Below are 20,751 nucleotides of genomic sequence, written 5' to 3'. Positions count from 1 at the left end.
GCGGCTTCCTGCGCAGCTTTACAAGCGTCGTGCGCAAGGAAAGGGCCGAAGCTATGCTGGACACCCGAGTGCAGCTACTAAACAACAATGTTGCCATCTTTACGGAAGAAATGAGCCGTTTGTTCCGCCACGCCGACCCGGATATGGCCGAGGAGAAGAAAGTCCGCCTACTGATGCGTGGTATAAAGGAGGAACTTTTCGCCGGAATGGTAAGAAGCCCACCGAAGACCGTCGAAGAGTTTCTTCGTGAGGCGACGAACATTGAGAAGACATTCGAGATCCGAAACCGGCAATTCGATCGCCGCACGAACTCTACTAACTACGCCGGGGTTCAATCACTGGCTACCGACAATCTACGCGAGACTATCAGAGCGGTCGTACGGGTGGAGCTGCAGAAGTTCTACCCAAGGACGCAGTCCCAAGTGGATCCAATCGCTGAAATCGTCAAAGAAGAGGCTCAGCGATCGCTTGGAGTCCCTGAGGTGCAACCACGATCACCGCAACCTCAGCCGGAAGCGATGACCTACGCCGCCGTCGTCCGCCGTCAAGGTCCCCCTCTGCGACAACGCCACGGCGCTGTAACGCCGCAATTCCGTCGTCCACCGCCGCCGCCGCCAGCATGCCCACCCGTCGCCCAGCGCAGCTACGCGAGGAAGACGGACATTTGGCGAGCCTCCAACCACCGCCCGCTCTGCTATCACTGCAGAGAAGCCGGCCATGTGTACCGCCGATGCCCATACCGCGACTTGGGACTGAGAGGGTTAACCGTCAACGCGCCGCGTCCACAGCTTGGGGAGCGCCCATGTGACATCGCCGATTACCTAGCCACCACTCAATGGAACTCTCGACGACCGTCCCGTTCGCCGTCACCAGGCCACTACCTGTCACCGCAGCGCCGACCATACACTGGTCCAGCCCGGGGCCGCTCTGCGAGCCCATATCCGGAAAACTAAAAGCAGCAATCGATGGAGGTGCGGTTGGTGTTCGTCGAACTGACAAAGAACCTCCGCCGCCGCCGAAGACGCCGAAGAGACCATCTTGACGACATATTAACGACACGCCGCCATCCCGACGAAATCAGGAAGCCAAGATTACACCGACGAAAGACGACGCGATGCAGCCGTGATCCGACGCCAACACCTAATTGCAATGCCAGACAAAGAACCACCGACCTCGACGTGCTTCTCGACGGCCATGCAGTCACCGCTTTAGTGGACACAGGAGCCGATTACTCCGTCATGAGTGGACCCATCGCCGCGCAGTTGAAGAAAGTTAAAACTCCATGGGAAGGCCCTCAAATTCAGACCGCTGGAGGACACCTCATCACGCCGACTGGAATCTGCACGGCAAGAATAACCATTCATGACCGGACTTACCCTGCCACCTTCGCTATCCTCCAACAGTGTTCACGAGACGTCATTCTCGGTATGGACTTCCTCGACCAACACGGCGCAATCATCCCTCAATGCAGCTCGACTGCATGGAGGGAAAACCGAAGTGTTGCTGACAAACTTCAGCCGGGAGTTCAAGCACATCAACAAGGGCACGACGATCGCGTACATCGAGGAAATTCTGGAAACCAGTAACGCGTTTGTCCTCTCGGATTCCGCTGCATCTACCCCGACGACCATGGTTCCGGAACCAGACTACGACATTAATCCAAGTCTCCCCGTGATTAAGCAACAGCAGCTGAGAAGTCTGCTCCGACGATACAAAGGCTGCTTTTCGACGTCATCGAGGATTCGACAAACACCAGTCGCCAAGCATCGCATCATCACCAAGGAGTGCGCTCGACCACTCCGCCAGAGCCCTTACCGAGTTTCGCCGCGAGAACGTAAAGCTATAAGAGAACAAGTCGACGAAATGCTGCGCGACGACATCATCCTGCCGTCGAAAAGCCTGTGGGCATCCCCTGTTGTGCAGGTGAAGAAAAAGCACGGAACCCTACGTTTCTACGTCGATTATCATCGTCTGAACAAGATCACGAAGAAGGACGTATACCCCCTCCCACGGATAGACGACGCATTGGATCGGCTCTGCAACGCTAAATACTTCTCGTCAATGGACCTCAAGTCTGGCTATTGGCAAATAGAAGTCGACGAAAGAGATCGCAAGAAGACGGCCTTCATCACCCCAGACGGCCTCTACGAGTTCAAGGTTATGCCATTCGGACTGTGCTCGGCGCCTGCAACGTTCCAGCACGTGATGGACACGGTTTTAGCAGGATTGAAGTGGCAGACCTGTCTCGTTTACTTAGATGACGTCGTCTTCGCCGGAAATTTCGATGATCACCTGAGGCGGCTTGCGACAGTACTAGAGGCCATCAAGTCATCAGGGCTCACTCTGAAGCCAGAAAAGTGCCGCTTCGCTTACGATGAGCTTCTGTTCCTAGGCCAAGTCATCAGCAAGTCTGGAGTCCGCCCCGACCCACAGAAGACAGCTGCCATTGCAAAGTTCCCGCAGCCCATCGACAAGAAGGCAGTGCGTAGATTTCTTGGCATGTGTGCCTACTACAGGCGATTTGTCAAGGACTTTTCACGCATTGCTGAGCCGCTGGCAAAGCTAACTAAATGTGACGTCGAGTTCAAGTAGGAAACGCCGCAGGCCGACGCATTTCAAGAACTCAAACGACGCATGCAGTTGCCGCCCGTACTTGCACACTTCGACAAGCACGCCGATACCGAAATACACACTGACGCCAGTAGCCTAGGCCTCGGTGCCGTCCTAGACCAGAGAAAAGATGGACATGACCATGTGATAGCTTACGCTAGCTGGTCGTTGTCAAAAGCGGAAGGCAATTATTCTACAACCGAAAAGGAATGTCCCGCCATCGTTTGGGCTAAAGTGAAATTTCGCCCTTACCCCTATGGCAGGCCATTCAAAGTGGTCAGCGACCATCACGCGTTGTGTTGGCTAGCTAACTTAAAGGACCCTTCAGTACAGCTGGCACGGTGGAGCCTCAGACTACAAGAATACGACATCACTGTAACATACAAGTCCGGACGAAAACACTCAGATGCCGATTGCCTATCACGCGCCCCCATTGACCCGCCGCCGCAAGATGACGAGGATGACGACGCCTTCCTTGGCATAATAAGCGCGGAAGACCTTGTCGAACAACAATGAGGGGACCCGGAGCTAAAAGCCCTAGTCGAGTATTTGGAAGGGCACACCGACGTTGTCCCCAGGGCATTTAAGCGTGGATTATCTTCGTTCACGCTTCAAAACAACCTACTCGTGAAGAACTTCTCACCAGTCCGCGCCAACTACCTTCTTGTTCTTCCGTCGGCGCTGCGTCCAGGAGTACTGCACGCCCTACATGACGATCCAACTGCTGGGCACCTCGGTTTCTCCAGGACGCTATAGAGGATACAAGACAGGTATTACTGGCCGCACCTCACCGCCGATGTCACCCGTTACGTCAAGACATGCCGAGACTGTCAGCGACGCAAGAGACCACCGACAAGGCCAGCGGGATTACTACAGCCGATCAAGCCTCCTTACCAACCTTTTCAGCAGATTGGGATGGACTTGTTAGGACTGTTCCCGACATCAACATCCGGAAATAAGTGGATTGTCGTGGCAACGGACTATCTCACCCGCTTCACTGAAACTAAAGCTCTACCGATAGGCAGCGCAGCCGAAGTGGCGAAATTTTTCGTCGAGAACATCCTGCTGCGACATGGTGCTCCAGAAGTCCTCATCACCGACAGAGGAACAGCTTTTACAGCAGACCTCACGCAAGCCATTCTGCAATACAGCCAGACAAGTCACAGGAGGACAACTGCCTACCATCCGCAGACAAATGGTCTCACGGAGCGCTTGAACAAGACCCTCGCCGACATGCTAGCAATGTACAGTCGCGGACAGAATATTACGGACCATGAAATCTAAAAAAAAAAAGCTGAATATCTCCGCAACCTCACAACGCAATCTGGTATTTGCATTTTGGACCTCGACTAGAATATGCTAACAACGTTGTCGTGAGCAGTTTTACTGGTTACTGCTACAGGCTGCTCGGGAATTGAACGTTTTCGGAGATCCTGTGATTCATTTTATTCTGTCCGCGACTGTACGTTGACGTCGAGCACAAGACGTGGGATGCGGTCCTGCCGTACGTAACATTCGCTTACAACACGGCGGTGCAAGAAACAACACAGATCACGCCATTTAAGCTGGTTTACGGCAGGAATCCGACAATGACGCTCGACGCCATGCTGCCGCAGGTCACTGACGAGGAAAATCTTGACGTCGCTACCTATCTCCAGCGCGCCGAAGAAGCCCGAAAGCTCTGCCGCCTGCGAATCAAGAACCAGCAGAGGACCGACAGCTGACACTACAACCTCCGACGACGCTTTGTCGAGTGCCAGCCCGGTGACCGTGTTTGGGTTTGGACCCCTATACGCCGACGAGGACTGAGCGAGAAGCTTTTGCGTCGCTATTCTGGACCGTACAAGATCATACGACGTATTGGCGCACTGGACTATGAGGTCGTGCCAGACGGCATTTCGCTATCACAGCGGCGCTGCTCATGACATGAAATAGTCCACGTTGTGCAACTCAAGCCGTACTACCAGCGTTAATGAACTTTGGGGCTTCGCGTAACTGACCTTTGGACTTTGTTTCTTTTCGTTGTTTTGTTACTTATGTTTAATAAGTGTCCTTTTGTGTTTCACTCTCTCATATTTGTAGCATCGGGACGATGCTTTTTAAGAGGGGGGTATTGACACGTGTACTTATCGTTATCGGGCAATTACGTTTCGCCGCCTAACAAATGTAATCGCACAGCATGGGACGCGCCTGCATGTATCCGAAGTTTCTGGAAAGTTATCAATGCTTCTATCTGCTGTCTGTTGTCGCCGAACCTTATGTTATCCGATTTCATCACCTGACGCGAATGGTGTACAACTTTGTGGAAGGCACGCGGGTCCGAACGATTAGTCTGGAACATTCGACGACTGTTCTTTAAAAGCCTACACGCTTGACCCACTGATCAGATTTCCGACGATCGCCGACCGTGTTCGCCGCTATCGTTGTGCTATAAGTGTAGCCTGTTTTTGTGGGCACAGGTTCGCCCAATAAAAGCCAGTTTTGTATTCCACCGTATTGCTGCTTTCTTCACCGTCACTACCACGTGACAATATAGACGTGCGGGAGCAAACTAGCTCTAAAGCAAACCATGCAACTGAAACCTAAAGAGGGAGGCGTGCGAAAGAAATTCCCCGTATTCCCACATAGTGGCAGCACATGACAAAAAAGAAAAAGTTAGGAAATTGGCATGCTTTTTAAACATACAGACGGTGCCGTAAATATATGGCATCAACCATTTTGAACTTGCTCGCGGCGCCACATAGTTACGTCATTGACCCTGAAAGGGTTAATAAACAGCTAATAGTAGCACTCGCACCTTATCTCTTTTGTGTATGTCCATTGCTTTGTCCTAAATCGCCCTAGTCACAGTTTTTTCCACATGCGCAGGAGGTTTTGATGCAGCATTTGAGTTCAGTAAATTTGACAGTGAGCCATTAGGAGGCATAATCCTTGGTTTCCAGGGTACAGAACTGATAAATAAGCAACTGTGTGTATCAAAAGCTATGGGTTGAACAGCTATGTGTTGAAAGCTGATGGCTTACCCAGTGCTTTAGTTTTGTTTGGCACTGCACTTTTGTTTCGTTGCCAATTGCTGTTGAAATATGTATATGTCTTTTTTATTAGGCTTGTAGAAAAAATTGTGTTGCTTTAGACTGGAAGCTCATGAAGTAGGACTTTGATGTGATCTTTCGAATTGTCACCCAGCTTTGTTGACCAACATTGCCTGCAAAGATATCGATTTTAAGAAGGCCTTTGATGCCGTTCCCCATTTCATATTACTAGAAATTTTAGCTCAGTACAACACCAGCAACTCCTTATTGCACAGGTAAAAAATATATAATTTGCGGATGTCAGGCTGTTGCATATGGTGAACGGTTGCATGATGCGAATGTAACATTCGGTGTATCTCAAGGGTCAGTTTAAGTCTATTGTTAATCAAGCAAAGCTTGCATTGCTTCACTCATGTAGGCACTGGTGTTGGTGTTGCTGTACGAAAAAACTCAAGCCACATGAAAATAAAAGTTGCTTGTCGGGCGCAAGATTCTAACCTGCGAACTCCAGGTTGCAAGACCACCACGCTAACCAATTCAGCCACTGTCAGTTCATGATACGCACCCTTTAAAGTGGGGTTTTATATATTTTTTAAACTTTTTATTTATTTTCTTAAATGTTATTTTTCTTAAAGTGTCCAAGAACAGCTTTATGCCTTAATATTGATGCACTTGTGTTACCTAAACATTATGTTATATGCATGAAGAAGTAGACGCAGCGCAATGCGCGAGCCAATCACAGGCGTCCGCTTCCTCCAGAGGAGGGAAAGGGAGTGATCACATGTTTGCTCGCCTCAAGCCTATTGTTTCTCATTAGTTCAGGGCCTGCAGTCAGTTGGGGAGGCCGCATTTGGTTCGTTCTGCCAAAGAGCAGGCTGCGTTGAAGGAGCAACAGCGGGAGCAGGCTGCACGTCGGGCATTCGGCCGAAGAACACGCAGCGTTTAATTAATGCCGCTGGGAACTCGCTTGAGAAAGGGCTCGTCGTCAACGCATCGATATCGGCATGACGGAGCGCGAAGCCGAGGTGTTATAACAACAAAGAGCCACGGATCCTGATGCTCTCTTGATCCCTTCTTCACAGTAGCGGAAGCGCAGTCATGTTTTTTTATTTACATCAACATTTGTGTTGATGTTATCCTTAAACTTTTTGCAAATGACTGCACGATTTATGGAACTATTAATGAAGTAACTCTGCTGTGTTATAACAAGACGTAGACTGTGTTGCTGAGTGGTGTAGTAAGCACAAAATGACGATCAACCTACATAAAACTACACATATGTGCTTCACAACAAAAACAACCACTCACAAATTGATTGACGCTATTATTGAGGTAACACTATTATCTGATTTTCAATATATTGTTAAATACCATGGCGCAATGTTATCGCTACCTTTCCATGGAATGGCCTCATTTTTTGTTATATCTAAGGCCTGCAAGGTTCTCAATTTGCTGCATCACAATGCACAGCTGTTTTCTTTAAAAATGAAGGAACTACTTAAGATAACTTGCGTTCATACTATACTGGAATATGCATGCATGGTGTGGGACTCTTATAAGACAAATTGGAAGCAAAAGAGCTTGGAAAAATATAAAACTACACAGATGTTATGTTACATGTTAAACTTACATCCAATGATGTTCTAATTAAGACTCATCAGCAGTGCTCGAAATGTAGTGCTCAGAAGAGGCAACTGTAACATTAGTGCATATTGCCACAAATTTTAAAGACATTTCCTAAACTGGTGATAACAGCTGCCCAATTTCTGCTAAATGAACATTCATTATTGCTCAGCTGATTCCGTGCTTGAAAAGTGCTATTAATTGCTTAAACAGTTAATTAGCTATCATGACTCAAGCAGTTTGTCTTAGCAGTAGTGTTGGCTGCTACAAGTAATCCAGTTGATGTATATCTTACCATGGGAGTTCTTCAATAGGTCTGTACCAATTAAAATAAATGACCCAGTAATATTTCTGTTTTCTGCAAGGACTAACATATTGGGCCAATACTTGGAGGACAAATAAACTTGCGAGAGGATGTAAAGTGCCTACAGTGACTGGCGGTATGGGATGTGGTAAGGATGATGTTATGAGATAGAAAGGCTGCACGGAATAGAAATCAAATATGTGTCTCTGATACTCTAGTTAAGATAAAGAGGAACAAGCAGAGGTAGGCAGGGCATTTGTAGTATAGAGTAACGAAATGGGTGCCAAGAGAAAGGAGAGGGTGTCAAGGCCAGCAGAGATCTTGATATGGTGATAAGATTAGGTGTTTGCAGGTACTAGCATTTAGCTTTTGTGCTCAGCCACTATGCTGCTGTGAAGCCAAGTGTGCTCCTTAGTATGTGAGCTAAGCTCATTTGATATATACATATATTCCACATGTTTTGCATGCACGCAATGGCGGTGAAGAAACTTCTGGAGCCCCTGAACCTTCCGAAGAATAAACTACCTCTCGGTGAGTGTTCCATAAAGAGCATGGTCATGCTTGACAGTAGCATATTACACTGATGATACTGTCACTGCCGGCAACCGTGCGAGATCACAGATGAGGCGCGAGCCCACATTTACGTGGACCCCATCCCAAAGAACATGCACCCAGAATACAACCAAGAACGGCGGCAGGCGCGGGCCAAGGCCCTCACCGAGCAACACGCCCAAGACCCGCACGCCCGGTATGTGGACGCCGCGGAATACAAGCGGGAAGGCTTCGCGGCAGTGGTCGTTGCGGCGGCTACCGGCACCAAGACAATGGCAGCGAGCGTGCGGTGCACGAACGCCACAGACACCGAGGAGGTTGCCATCGCTCTGGCGATCACCGAGGCCGAGTGTCGCACCGTGCTCAGCGACTCGAGGAATGCCGTGCGCAACTTTGCCAAGGGGCGAATATGCGCGCCGGCGGCCGCCATCATCGGCAAGCTCCAACTTCAAGACCGCGGCAGCACCGTCCGTATCAAGTGGTTCCCGGCGCACGCCAGCGAGTGTGCATCCTCACCGAACCACAACGAGACGGCCCATTCGGCAGCGCGAGCGCTTACCTTCCATGCCTCCGAGAGTGACCGTTCCGTGTGGTGGTTCGAAACCAAGGACAGATTGACTAGTTATGCCGAAGTAACCAAGTGTTACCGCTTAGCTCGACGGACACTGCCGCCTCCCCACCCGGCACTCAGTCGGGAGGAGGGCGTAATCCTAAGACAAATACAGACCGCGTCACTCCTCGCCCCCGCAATGCTGCACGTGCTTCACCCAGAGCTCTATCTGAGTGGGCTGTGCGGTGTTTGTGCAGCGGGTCCGGCGGACCAATGGCACATCATGTGGGACTGTGCCAGGTTCCCGACGGCAGCTACCTCCAGGACTTACCCGCCAGAACTTCAAAGTGCACTGCAGTCAACAGACAAGGACTCACAACTATGGGCCGTCCAGCAGGCCCGGGGTGCACTCGAAAAGCACAAGCCTCATGACCCACTACAAACGGGCCCAACTGGGCTAGTGCAGAGTAGGGTATAACCCCGGGTCGACGCTTGGCCAGCGTCACGACTCGTTAAATCGTCGTTTGCCGGCACTTTATTAAAGTTATTCCTATCCTATCCTGTCAAAAATTGCTTCACTACTGTCATCCTTGGCCTGTTAAAGTTCATTAAAGGAGGAACACCTCTCTATCTATCCACAGTTAATTTAGCACTCTGTGAGCTAGCTGGACTTCATCCTGTGCACTTAAATTTCTCGACCTTGTCTCTGGATCCAATCTTCTGTCATCCCCAAATGTGCTTCATTTCCCAATGGCTTCCAGCCGTGATCTAACAGAACACTAGGAATCAGTTCTGTGTCATTACTTAGCAGCCCTACTTCCTTTAACTATACACAAAATCAACAACTTGGACATGCCCCTTTGCATCATGGATATAGGCGAAGCCTGTGTGAGCGCTGGTACTTTTACTGAAACAGAAACATTTTAGTAGAATATAAGAAACATATAGTGGTTTGTCAGCCTGCAGATTTCACAATAACATGAATATCCCAAGAGGACATAACCTATGGCTGATATTGGTAGCAAGTTCAGTACTAGTTGGTGGCTGACTTAATTGAGGCGTGATGATCAAGATCCTCTTGTCACTGGCTACTGAGTGTGTAAAAAAAAAAAAAAAAAAAGTTGTGGGCTTCAGTGGTTAGCCTGGATGCTCCTAGTCGTGTGCCATGAGTACTGTTCCCACAGGTTGCAACATGAGTGCAAATAGAGCTCATGTTGAGGTCTAGTGTGTGGTGGACGAGCGTGCATGTGAATGAGAAAAACTGAATGCTGCCAAATGTTACACCACTAATTTTTGCTGTCCGATGTCAACATTATGCAAATGTGATTAGCCTGAGGCAAGCTAGCAACCACGTGCTAAACTTTAAGGTTTGAAAAGTTCAAATGTCCCATGGTCACTTGAAAGCAGCCACACCACAAAGTTCTATTTATCTACTGTGATAATTGCAAGGCAAATATTTAGCATTTCTCACAGGCTTAATTCACTTTTGAAAGAAACTGCAGCACTTACTGCAGCAGTTGCCTCTCACAGACTATTACTAGCTTTTTAATGCATTAGCATTAGGAGTGCCAAAGTGGAAAAACATGCATGGGTGTGTCAAATGTGGGAAGCTGGTCACATGGTAGAGGTAGAGAGGGGATGGCAGAGCTTAGAAGAATGTGTGTGCACGCGCGCGCTTGCACACACACACACACACACACACACACACACACACACACACACACACACACACACACACACACACACACACACACACACACACACATCGCAAGAAGCCAGACACACCAAAGACAACATAGGGGAAATTACACATACTTACTAATCAAGTTACAGAAACGATAAATTATTGGAAATGAAAGTGGTTGAAAAAACCATTGGCCACAGGTGGGATACGAAGCCATGTCGTCAATGACATTAAGCATGCAATGGTCTTACCAAATGAAGTACCATGGTGCTGTTTTCCCATCCACTTTCTGGGCTATTTATGTACCACCGGTTGCCGTCACCCAAATAGGTCATGTACTCGTCACACCTGTGGCAGAGAGGATGTTCCACATCCGCCACGAAGGATTGCGAGTGGTGTCACCGGCTAACACTCCCAGGGTTAATTCTAGTAGATAAACATGAATACTCCAGAAAGCAGATGTGAAAACAGCGCCGCAGTAGCTCAATTGGTAAGAGTATTGCACACGTAATGCAAAGACGTGGGTTTGTATCCAATCTGCAGTTCTTTCATCCACTTTTATTGCCATTAATTTATCATTTCTTTATTTCAATCAGCAAGTACAAGTAATTTCTCCTGTGTTGTCCTTGGTGTCTTTGTTTGTTGGCTTCTTATGGTATAATTAATAAATATCAGGGCCCTCGGTTCCCTTTCTTCTCATTCATATGAAAGGGAAATATTGGCATCCGCCCAAATTGTAGCATGAAGCGACAAAGAAAACCAACACAGATTTCTCAGCAAGAAAGCCTTGCAGTTGAAGAAAAATTTGTCCTGATTCGGGATTCAAACCCGGGACCTATGCCTTTCCAGCGCGGCCGCTCTACCGGCTAAGCTAACCTGGAGGCTTCTGCTTTTTCTGGTGCCGCTGCTGCTGCGGCTGTTGCTTGCCTCCCTTGATGCCTTGGGACGACTGGGGAGCGTTGGTCCGTGATCGGCTTCGCGAACTGTTCCGTGAACGGCTCCACGAACTCCCCCTCCGCTCCTGGCTCTGGTTCCGGGATTGGCTCTGGTCGCCCTCTGAGCTGAGCCATCTCTTCCAATGCTGCTGCTGCTGCTCCCCGCTCCGGCTCTTTTGGCGGCTTTGCCGCCCGCCATGGGCCGGCCCGCGAAGCTCCTTGAACTGCTTCAGGCGCTCCTTGCAGTCCCTGGACCCGGTGGCATGGTCGCCTCCACATACCAGGCACTTTGGCTGGCATTGATGTCCTTCCAGCGGGTTCCGTGCTCCGCACTGCCTGCAGGCCTTGGCATCCGGCGTCAGACATACGTCAGATCTGTGGCCTTGCTGTCCGCAGTTGTAGCACACTTGCCTCGTCGGTCGGTATAGGTGGCATTTGTATTCGCCTCCCCATCAACTTCTAACGGGCCCAGAGGTCCCCACCAGGATGGCAAACAGCGTCCAGGAGGACACCAGCCCTGACCTCACCTTCATAAGAAGAGCGAGACAGGCGGTCTGGGAAAATATGCTGGAAAGTCTGGGTAGTGATCATTACATCATCAAGACGCAAATCGGAATGGCTCATGTAAAGCGTCGGATAGGTACAGCAAAAATAACGGATTGGGATGCCTTTAGAGAAGCCTGTGATGGACATCCGCTGGGCGCGATACTGTCAATCGAGGAATTGGGAAATATGCTGAAGGAAAGGCAAAGCGAGTACACCAAGGAGATTGACCGCACAGAGAAAATACCGGAGGTTGACTCTAGACTGCTTCGGCTATGGGAGGCAAGACAGAGCCTGACCAAAAGGTGGAGGAGACAGAAGTTTAATAGGAAGCTAAAGCTGAAGATTGCGGAAATTACGCAAAGGACAGAAGAGTATGCGGAACAATTGGTGAGAGCAAATTGGCAGCAATTTAGCAATTCCTTAAGCGGAACCCTGAGTACTGCCCGAACGTGGAGCATACTCAAAGCACTCCTGGACCCGACTAAAACCAAGTTGGAGAACAACAAGGCCATACAGAGGCTGGTTCACCAGTTTCAGGGCTCAAGAGTATGAGCTCATAGAAAGAGTAAGGCACAAGTGCTTCGGGGACGGTGACCCAGAAGCCTACACGGAGTGCTACAAGGGGAAAGAAAATTCTGATCTGGACAGGCCTATAACCAAAGAGGAAGTATACGCAGCAATAAGAAATACCACTAGGAATACGGCTGCAGGCGCAGACAAGATAAATAACGCGCTGATTCGCAACCTCAGTGATGAGCTGGTAGTCAAACTTACTACCTCAACAAGCACTGGGCGGAGGAGACAGTACCCGAGGAGTGGAAGCATACGGAGGTAGTGATGATTCCAAAACCTGGCAAAAAACTGCAAGTAGAAAATCTTAGACCAATCTCTCTCACGTCATGCTTAGGCAAGCTGTACGAGCGGGTGGTTACAATGAGGCTACAAAATTATATGGAGGACAACGAGCTGTACCCCCCCAGCATGTTTGGATTCCGCGCTAAATATTGACGCAAGACGTGCTCCTCCAGCTCAAGGAGGAGGTGCTCAGCAACGTCCCACGGAACCGCAAACATGTCATCATGGCACTGGACATTAAAGGAGCCTTCGACAATGTCAGCCACGAAGCCATCCTCACAGGAATGGATAGCCTGAACTGTGGCAGAACCTTGGCTACATCAAGGCCTTCCTCTCTAACCGGACAGCAACAATCGGCCTGGGAGCAGTCAGATCAGAGAAGTTTCGCACCCCAAACAAGGGAACTCCTCAAGGGTCGGTCATCGCCCCCATCCTCTTGAACGTCGCAATGATCGGGCTAGCAAGACAACTCGAACAACTTGAAGGCATACGGCACACCATGTACGCTGACGACATCACGGTATGGGTGAACCGGGGATCACTCAGCGAAAAAGAAGAGTGCCTGCAAAAAGCAGCCACCTGCGTAGAAACCTACGTCAGGGCCAGGGGCCTCGCTTGCTCGACAGAGAAGTCTGAGCTCCTAAGGGTGTGGCGAGGCAAACAAAATCGAACGATCCCTACAAGCGATGAGCTCATCCTCAACGTATACCTCGCGGGACAACGCATTCCGGAGAAGACCACCATTCGGATCCTGGGGATGAGGCTTCAGTCCAATCAACAGTGCAATCACACTCTGATACTGCTGAAGACTGCCACCATGCAGGTAGCCCGTATGATCAACAGAGTATCTAGCAAGAGACACGGTATGAAGGAGAGCGACACACTCAGGCTAGTCAGGAGCCTCGTGGTTAGCAGAGTGGTGTATAGCCTTCCCTACCCCAAATGCATCAAGCAAGAAGAAGAACAAGCGGACGCCATACTGCGAAAGGCGTACAAAACTGCGCTTCACCTGCTGCAGTGCACATCGACCGGGAAACTGCTGGCCCTGGGACTGCACAATACCTTCAGTGAACTAAGAGAAGCACTACAATGCTCTCAGGCACGTAGGTTGATGCAGACCCCCACAGGAAGGGTGCTCCTGTGAAGATACGGCGGCGGCAACATGATCCAAGAGATCGAACGTACCGAGGCCATTCCGGACAAGTATCACAGTACACTGCGAGTCGCACCGATACCAAAGAATATGGACCGGAACCTGCACAAGGCGCGTAGAGAAGCAAGAGCGGAGTACGTGCAGAGAACCTTGGCGAAAAAGGACAACACAAGGTATACGGACGCGGCAACATTCGTCAAAGACGGAAGACAAAACAGCAGAGCAGTGGCATCGGTGGTTAATTCGGACCTCAAGGAGATCACCAGCGCATCACTACAGGACTGCACGGTAGTCGAGGCCGAAGAGGCAGCTGTGGCTCTGGCAGCACTGGAGGGCTATCGATCTGGCAGGTCCCTAACAATAATAACAGACTCTCAAGCAGCATGCCGTAATTATACAAACGGCAGAATTGGGCGCAGAGCACGCCACGTACTCTGCTCATGCGACCCGGGAAACAAAGTTCAGCATACCATAATCTGGGTACCAGGGCACACTGGCATAACAGGGAACCAAGAGGCGGATAGGATAGCTCGAGGGCATACCAACCGGGCGTCCGACACATCCAGCCTTGAGGAACCCGAGTCAGTACCCTTGGGCTACTCAGATATCCTAAATTATTATAAAGGGGTCAGACTGAAGTACCCACCCCCGGATAAGGATCTAAGCAGAGAGGATGCTGTTGCATGGCGACAACTGCAGACGGGTACTTTCCCGAATCTAAACCTTCTGAATAAAATTTTCCCTACACAATATGAGGCTAAGTGCCCATGGTGCGGAGAGAAACCAGATCTGTACCACATATCATGGGCCTGTCAAAATATTGAGTCCCCAACTATCTATAAAATTAAAAACCCGAGCACGGAACAGTGGGAGAGTATGCTTTCCAGCGTAAGCTTGAACGGCCAAAAGTGCCTAGTAGAGCGAGCTCGCGGGTTGGCCATACTCAGTGGAGCCTTGGACTAGGGCACCAACCCTGTGATTGCAGACAGAAGAATCCATCAGAAGATGGAAGAGGCTGTCTGAAGCCGCGAAGATCTCTTTTCTAGAGCCCAATAAATGTTTTCCGATCCGATCCGAACCTGGAGGCTAGCTGATCGCAGAGCGAGGTGTGAATTAATCAACAACTCGAGGCACTTGTAGTTAGCCGCTTGTAGTTAGCTGGACAGAACCAAAGTAATGGTGTTGCTGTCGCTTGGAGATACTCAAATTATTTTTTTCCCATTCTGCTTAATTAGATAATTAGTCTTAATTAGCAACTTCCCAAATGTTATAATTCGATGAAAAGTATCAGTCAGAAAATGATAATCCATATATATACGCACACACACACAATTAAGCACACACACACAATGGAAATAAAGAGAAATTATGCAGGCTACTTTTCAAACATACAGAACTTAAGCAATGCTGCAAAGTAAACAAAAGTATTTATTCTGTCATCTGTTACTTGTTCTGTGTACCTTGCAGCATTGCTCAAGTTCCTTATATATATATATATATATATATAAATTGGAAGAAGTCCTGGTGCACTATGAAAAACAAACATTTACTTGCAATGTTTCGGCTGGGGTCCAGGCTTCATCAAGAGTGAAGGCCAGACCCCAGCAGCCATGTCGAAATTAAATGTGTTTTTGTTTTTCTATGTGCACCTGCACTTTCACCTTATTAACCACCAGATCCAAAGAACTACTTTATTTCTTCATACACGTGTGTGAGCATGCATGTGCATGCGTGTGTGGTGCAATGGACAGTGGTCTGCTCCCGTCAGTTGTCACCAAAATTGGCTCTAATGAAATAAATATAGTTATCGGAAAGAGTTCTGTCTGATACCTGCTGCTGGAACATCGTTAAAGAGCATTACACATGCTATGTGCTCCTTGTTGTGATGCTTCGTCTTACTTTACCACTCGACATTATCATTACGAAATAACGGCTTGAAGAACATACACAGAAAAGTTTGCCAAAATTCCTTTCTTTGCTCCGTAGACTCGCACAGAATTCAGTGAGCACAGTCTAGATCATCGATCAAGAACCTCAAAGAGGTGCGACCTAATGCTAACAAATTTCTCTTACATTTACAGCTAAATCACCACTGAATATTTTACAAGCTATTCTCCAACGCAGAAGTATACAGGTGCATGAGTGCCGAGGGAGTAAAGAAGACTACCTTATCACATTTACTGTGCTATGCCTGCGATCTATATATGCTGCATGATGGTAGTGCGAGTGCAACATTTATATTAAGAGTAGTTCCATTAGGCTGGATTAACAGCTGTGTGTTACCTTGTCAGTGCGCATATATTCAAACAGTGTTATAGGACGTTAGAGCCATAAGTCTGTATTAACTCAAGTATCCATCATTGCACACAAATAAAGAAACTGTACTCACAGGAGTACAGTTATAAATAAACAACAACGAAGTCATTCTGAAACACATGCGGCAAAGTAGCCTGCTCATTATTGTGTGATCCCTTCTGCTCCTTCATCATTTGCCCCTTTCGGTGCAGTGAAGTCTATACATTGTAGCCTTTATTGGCATGGCCATGACCTAATATTAATTGATGCTGTGATAAATATGATGAAAAATGAGGCTTCACATTTTGTACTTGCTTTCTTTTCTGTTGTAATGCTTTTAGAATAGAAGCAACCTCATTACAACCATGGAAGAGGGACTCACATACAGGATGAGCCCTACAACACTACCCAATTATGATAATGAACCTATGTTAGTAATGGCTGCTATCATTTATAACTAAATATTACTAACTCTACAGTTACCAACACATGCTACTGGCACATGTGATAAACCCTTTATAGCTCCATAGCAGCGAAAACCTTTCTTTCTTTCAATAGAGAAGGAGTTTCTTCTAATATCCTAGTGTTGACTTTTGTCAGTGGCTAAAGATCAGCCTGGACAGTGGGTCACCAACCAGGTTTAGGCATGCAATGCAAAAAGGCAGCCATGGTACACGGATCACACAATGTCAATTCTTTCCACAAAGTATACTACACCAATGTAAGCCACAAGAAAGAGCTCAAAAATTAGACAAAAGGCAGTGCTGCTGCTTGCTGGAACCACTTGCACCGCCAGTGAAATAGGCAGTGTCAGCATGAACTCACGCGGATTTCCTAGAAATGCAGAGTGCAGAACCACTTCTAGAAACACACGATGCAAAAAAGTAACCACGTAGACAAAAGGAAAAAGAAAATGGAAGAATCCAGAGGGCGCTTTTAGTCTGCCAGTCATCCTAATATTTTAACTGTCACACAAACACCCCTTCACAACTGTGAACTCTGAACCAACATGCAACACTGTAGTATGCAATGTTTACTTACACCTCAAATGTCACATCTGGGCTGCTGTTAGGTTGTGCCAAGCCTGTCGGGCTCTCTCAGTACTGGAGATGCACCAGTTGAGGGAGCGCAGCTGAGCTCCCTTACTGGTATACTTCTCCAGTGCTTCACTGGTTTTCTGGCTGACAAGTACTGTGGCGTCGCTTAATCTGCTGTAAAGCCTTTAAAATGTTCACTTGAAGTGCCTTAGATCTCATTAACTTTATTGTTGTGTTCACCTGAATTCCTGTAGAGCAGAAAAAACACCATGCAAAGCCCGGATTAAAAAAGCACCAGAACAACAGCCTTGAACAAAACAGTAGTAACTTTGACTAAAAAGGCATGGCACAAGGTACCATGCAGACTGAAGCAGCAGCAGCAAGCACGCTCAAGCAGACAAGATTCTACTTCTCTGCCTTATAGTCATTTCTTTGGTGATGCTGCCAAACAAAAGGGCAGACTTGCTGCTTATTCATACTCCATCAAATAGAACTGCAGTAATTTTGGCTAGAAGTTAGGCAACCACTCGAGCGTATACTTACCTACGCTCGGGCCCGATAACGGTCTAACCTGCACTCCTTTCGCGTTTCCGACGCTGCGGTAACCATAACCAATTCTTTCTGTGGGGATCTGCAGGAAATCCGTCTGCGTCTCCGCGCTTTTGGCGCCAGAGGAAAGCGTCTGCAATGTGCCGAAAGTTTATGAAGCCGGTCGCGTGTTGCGTCAGACAATACTGCAACCACCGCGACAAACCACATACCTCCGCGCTGCCTGCCATAGAGGTGCCGGTAATGTCACCTTCCGTGATCACAACGGCAACGTTAGCCTGTAAATAAAGGCAGCTTGCAATCAGTGAAATAGAGGGCTGCGCACGCTTGGCGAATTTTAGTATTGAAATGAAAGATACCATGCGCTAATTGAGGCAGTGCTCACCACGACACTTTTGTCCTGCAGCAACGGTGCTTCACAGGTGGCGTTTTTGCCACTGATTTCTATCGGTTTCAGTTGGAATGAAGTGGTCTGAAGTTCTTCGTGGGATGAAGTAAATACTGACGGTACGGCGTTGCGACGAAGTCGCGCTTGGAAAGGCACTTCCATTGACTGCCTTAAGAGAGAATTATGTTCGTAATCCTCAGGGCGGAAATGCAGCGAGCACACATGTAGTCTGATCGGCTCCTTTCCTTGCCGCTGTAGCATGGGAACTGAACTGAACCAACGGGAACGTCGACGTTCGTCAAACGGCACCGCATGGTAGTTGACATTACTGTCAGAGCTTTTAGTGCTCTTGTTCAGACGCCGTGGACCGTTAGGGCAGCCCGCGACGTCGCATCGACCTGGCATTTCGTCGCTACCAACCGGTAACTTGTGCACAAAACACCTGCTAGAACGCTAGAACTGACCGAGCTGACAAAGAGCACCGACGCTACTACACACCTCAATCACAAAATGCCGCGAAATGGAAACTATTGGAAACCTTGCTACGGCCGGCCAGAACTTGACTATAACTTGACTGTGACTTGGCACTGAGCGCAATGAACGGTAATGTTCAGCCGTTCAGCCAATGGCATAGAGTTTCTCACTACATTACCTAGAGGGAAATCTGGCGCTGCTGCGCTGTGGTATGCATGGGAATGCCGGTATATTGTGGATTCGGATTGGCATCGTTTTCGTAGAGACAGGACACCCTGAAGACGCACTTGGCAAGTACCGTTCCATCTGTCACAATGATTCATTTTCTACTAGAACAGCACGTGAAAAGCTGTTTTAGCTTTATTATTACGCGAAAACATGTTTTGTTTAACTATGAGAACTTGTTATTGTGTGTACGACTACATGTTACGTGAAAACTATCAGTAGGCCGCTAAAGTTGGAGACCAGACGACAAGGTTCGCGCTCGCTTTGAAACAGTTGGTCGTCTGTTCTTGCTTTTCTTCGCTTGGTCATACATCGTGCGTGAGTAAAGATGCAATATGCGTGAATGGAAACATTTTATGAAGATTTTACTTTGAGAACGCGTTATTTGCGTAGCCATATCCACGTTTTAGACGAAGCCTCTTACAACACCAGCCAACACGAGCCTCGCAGACACATATACCGTCATTCCCATGACGGCACGGTGCCCCCTTAAGAAACTCCCATAGACGGTGGCGCCAGATTACCCTCTAGGTGTTATGGTGAGAAACTCTATGGCCAATGGTTCAGCAATAACCCTGACCTACCACATATAATCTTTATGACCCGAATATGTGTAAGTCAATTTTCAGTTCTAACATGTAGCTGTAATGAAAGAAAGAAAATTCAGTTCAAGACATGGTGTTCATCATTATTCATGACATATATACGTCTCATACACAAAGTTTCATATTAGTATAACAGCTATGCTTTTGGTGATTAAATGCAGCTAAGACAATTTTGCGTGCCAAAAACATGTTATAGACGTCGAGTTTTGGACAATGTTCATCCGAATTCACGCCTCACAGGTGACGCCCTCTGAATGAAGGATGCAGATCTCGAAGGCTACTGTTTAGCTGGTTGCGTGCGGCGGTGGCAATTTTGGATAAACGAAACACGTTATATAAGTCGTGTTTTGGTGCAAAACCCGAAGTCTATAACGTGTTTCTGGTTTTCACCAGCATTAGGATAGCCTTTAAGACAGCATTTTAAATACAGAGGGCGTCGCCCTATGACGCGTGGGAGAGGTACTGTATATGACTTCCGCAAGCAGCCACGTACTCTAGGGGGTGGACTTGTACCAAGAAGGTTGAAAACTTCTTAATAATTTTTTTTCAAACCACCTTGATTTGGACATCACCTATTGCTTTTAGCGCATGCTCAGCCAAAACACAGCCTTCAAGATTGGTTTTTGATACTCGCAGGGAGTCTTCGCTTGGGCGTGGATATTTCGCTTAAAATCTTAGAAACAAGAATTTGCGTTTACTGTTTCCTTTTTCTTGATCAAGTTTCACCGAAATATTGCATTTTATGGTACTTATTTTATAATACTTATAACACTGTTACTTACCTGGTATGTCAAGACAAATGTACGAATTTGCCTCTGTCGGCGCCCATCGCTGTCCGCGATAATAGGCCATAGCGGCTATGTCTATTTCGTTCCCTGCAATACAGAAAAGCCTGGCTTTCTTGATTAGTTTCCATTGATCTTTCGGGTGACGCAGACAGGGACGCAGACAAAAGCAACTTCGCATTTCTTTATTAAAAACCAGGCAAGTAGCTGTGCCATGTGTTACATTGAACCATCTAGAACATAAAATACAATATTTCCGTGATATTTTAGCAAAAACAGAGAAGCGGTGAGCGCAAAAAAAAAATGACGGCGCGCATTAAAGAGTACACGGCGGCATTCCGATACCCCTTGAAGGCGAGTGATAGTTTCGATTTCAAGGAACATGCGCGCTCCAAGCGGTTGCCGGACATCTTAGCTTTCTTTTTATTTCTCGTTTTGTGAATTTTAAATCAACGAATTGCGGGAAGTGGCCGTCTTCGTGCGTCCGTCGAGCTTAACTCCGCTCACCCTTGTCACTCGCTCAGCGATATCACAAGTCGGATCGCGCTT

At 48.0% G+C, this 20,751-nt stretch overlaps 1 long non-coding RNA gene across 6 annotated transcripts in view; it reads right to left on the bottom strand.

The window, feature by feature from the left end:
* The window catches only part of LOC129386413 (uncharacterized), a 33,103-nt gene extending 14,408 nt beyond the window's left edge, over positions 1 to 18,695 (bottom strand). For 2 of the 6 annotated variants that reach the window (XR_011893901.1, XR_011893900.1), the window contains exons 1-4: positions 18,111 to 18,695; positions 17,938 to 18,003; positions 17,720 to 17,858; positions 17,181 to 17,424 (exon numbers count right to left, since the gene is read on the bottom strand). This is a non-coding gene — a long non-coding RNA (uncharacterized lncRNA). The remainder of the gene's footprint in view (positions 1 to 17,180; positions 17,425 to 17,719; positions 17,859 to 17,937; positions 18,004 to 18,110) is intronic. The other 4 variants (XR_011893899.1, XR_011893903.1, XR_011893902.1 and 1 more) reach the window with 4 other exon arrangements.
* Positions 18,696 to 20,751: the final 2,056 nt, after the last annotated feature.

This window comes from Dermacentor andersoni, chromosome 4 (genome assembly GCF_023375885.2).
Source record: "Dermacentor andersoni chromosome 4, qqDerAnde1_hic_scaffold, whole genome shotgun sequence".
Lineage (NCBI taxonomy): Eukaryota > Metazoa > Arthropoda > Arachnida > Ixodida > Ixodidae > Dermacentor > Dermacentor andersoni.
The sequence above is the reverse complement of the archived record's forward strand: the minus strand, read 5'-3'. Positions and strand labels throughout refer to the sequence as shown.